The sequence below is a fragment of the Petaurus breviceps genome, unplaced genomic scaffold, assembly GCF_028583685.1.
Source record: "Petaurus breviceps papuanus isolate PSGF00001 unplaced genomic scaffold, PetGlider_PUasm1.0 208, whole genome shotgun sequence".
NCBI lineage: Eukaryota > Metazoa > Chordata > Mammalia > Diprotodontia > Petauridae > Petaurus > Petaurus breviceps.
In genome coordinates this window covers 1,932,257-1,935,098 of record NW_027185852.1, presented here as the reverse complement: position 1 = coordinate 1,935,098, position 2,842 = coordinate 1,932,257, and positions in this window count along the sequence as shown.

The window sequence follows — 2,842 nt, the reverse complement described above, 5'->3', positions numbered from 1 at the left end:
CCTCTTTTGCCATTTGAGTTAGTCAATTTTTTAAGGTGTTATTTTCCTCAGTTATGCTTTTGACTCTCATTTTGTAATTTTCTTGCATTGTTTTTATTTCTCTTCCCAATTTTTCCTCCACTTCTCTTATCTGCTTCTTAAGGTCCTTTATGGCCTCTAATCAGCTCACATTTTCCTTTGAAGCTTTTGTGACAGGAATTCTGACTTCACTGTCTTCCTCCTGTTCCATGCTTTGCTCCTTTTTATCCCCCAAATAGGACTCTAATATTGAAATCTTTTGTTTGCTTTTTTCCTTTGCCTGGTCATGTCGCCCCTCAGTCACTTTACACCTGGGCTATTTTGCCACAGTAGGACTCTGCCACCAGAAAGGGGAGCTTTCTTCCCAAATGCTGGGGTTTTCTTAGTTGTCAGAGGTATTAGATGGGTGCCCTCTTTGAGGGCTCCACACGCTCTCTCAAGCTGGACACACAGCCCAGGACCTCCACCCTAGCCTGCCGTCCAGATCCAAGAAGGTTAAAGCAAGAGCCATTACTCCTCAGACTGGTGCTTGGTCCTCCTACACTCTGCAGGCCAGGAGCTGAAGCTGCCACATGGCACTGGCAGGCTGTGCCAGCGTCTCAGCGGCTTTTCACCCTGGGGACAAAAGCCACGCACTCCCACTTACTTAGTCCCAAAGCCCAGACTGCACTATCCTCTCACTTTGTCCTTCGCATCTATGTGTTGATAAATCTGGAAATGGCCAGAAATGCTGCTGATCTGGAGTCCTTCTGCCCAGTGGCTGGTCAGGCCCACCCTGGGGCTAAAGCCTACCTGTGGGGCTGGGCTCGGCTCCCAGAGCACTTTGCTGGTCGCTTTGTTCTGGCCTGCCAGGATGTCCTCAGCAGGAGGTTAACTTCTCTGTGTCATTTTGTGGGTTCTGCAGCTCCAAAGTTTGTTTAAAGTCCCCTTTTTACATGGATTGGGGAAGGTGGAAGCAGGAACAGCAAGGAGGTCTTACTTCTATTCCTAGAGTCATTTTTTTACATGTATTGGAAATGATTGACACAGGAGCCCATTTCAAGTTTGTGCTTCTACTCTGCCATCTTGGCTGTGCTCCCCCCCTTTTAACTTTTGCACCATTGTCTTCTCTCTTAATTGGGGTTCACTGGCTAGATTCCTTCCTTCTTTCTTTCATTCATTCTTTCTCTTTCTTTCTTTCTTTTTTCTTTCTTTCTTTCTTTCCTTCCTCCCTCCCTCCCTCCCTCTCTTTCTCTCTCTTTCTTTTTTCTTTCTTCTTCCTTTCTTTCTTTTATAAATCCTTAAAACAGGTTCAATAAGAAGCAAATAAATTGGACCACAGTAGATCCTGCCCAAGCTCCACTTAATGGCTGTATTTTGGGCCCTCCTTTCTTAGAGTGAATGTTAATGGTAACTGTTTCTCTTTGGAACAGCAGCACTTAGGATTTTTTTCTCCCAGCTTGATTTTCTTCTTTTTTCTAATTAAAGGGCCCATCCCTTCCATCACTTCTTTAAGGGGCCTAGTCACTGAATGGACACTACCTCACTCTAATTGAATACCTGAAAAGAGCTTAGTCTAAAAGGGCCAGGGTCTCCCATTGGGTCATCTCTATTCATCCTGATGAATTTCAGTGCACTGGATTCAGATAGCTGTGGAGGAAAAAGTGAGACTGGTGACATTGCACAGCCCTCCCTCATTCAAATCTAAGTCAACTGAAAATCATGTCACGATTACCCTGCTGCTATGGTTGTCTTTGAAAAGAAAGGAGAAACATAGCAGCCATTGTTTCTATCTCTGCCGTCTACGGTGAAGCAAAATGATACCAATCCCTCTGTCACATGATAACCCTATAAATGCCTCGAGACAGCTATCCATTCTTCCTAAACCATCTCTTCTCCAAACTTACTTTTGCCATGAATCTCATATGAGAATTATATGGTCCTCTCAATGAAGAGATTTAAGTTTCTTAAATTTCCCCCTCCCCAATCAAATAAGATCTAAACTGTTATTATTGTGTTTCTTCATTAATTTGTTAATTGATTGATTATGAACTCAACACCCTGCATCCAATCTGGTTGCCACCCTCTGGACACTCTCTACTTTATCAACATCACTCCCAAAATGTGATCCCCCAAATGGACACCAGACGACATACACACTATTTTGCTGCATGCTTTTGTAGGCAACCCAAAGATTTGTCTTTGTGCTAATGACAGAGTTTGCTGAGTCACAAAAATATCTTTGGGAAAATAAAGCATTGCTCAGCCTGAGATACTTGGCGTATATTGATTTAGTCACTTTCAGGCTTGCCTGTCTCCCATATCACTGCTGGAATCTCTGGGATTTGATTCTGCAGCCCAGTTCACATATCAGCTATTCTATAAGCAATATCTCCTTTACAATAAACTGACAACTCATTCTTCCTTAAAAAAAAGGCAGGGTTTCCATTTCCTTATCCCAGGCCTTCTCATCCAATTCATCCTGAGGTTTATTTACCAACATTCTCAGAACTTTTCTCTGGGGTCATATATGGTATACTTTCCACAGCTGTATAGGTAGGAAATGATCCTTGTAGGCCCCTTCTTATGACACACAGTCCCACAATACAACCACCTCAGGGTGATTATTAAACTGGTATTAACTTTGCCATTTACAAAAAAAGTAAGAGTAAGAGATGGAAATAACCATTCACATTATTATTTCAGAAAATGATTATCGCCTAATAATACTGCCAAAGGAAAGCGTTGATTTTCTTCAACCGCCCCCAAAGATCAATTAAGATCTAGACTACTATTATTACAGATCCAGCTGGAAATATCAGCAAAATTGGGAATGTTTTGTATA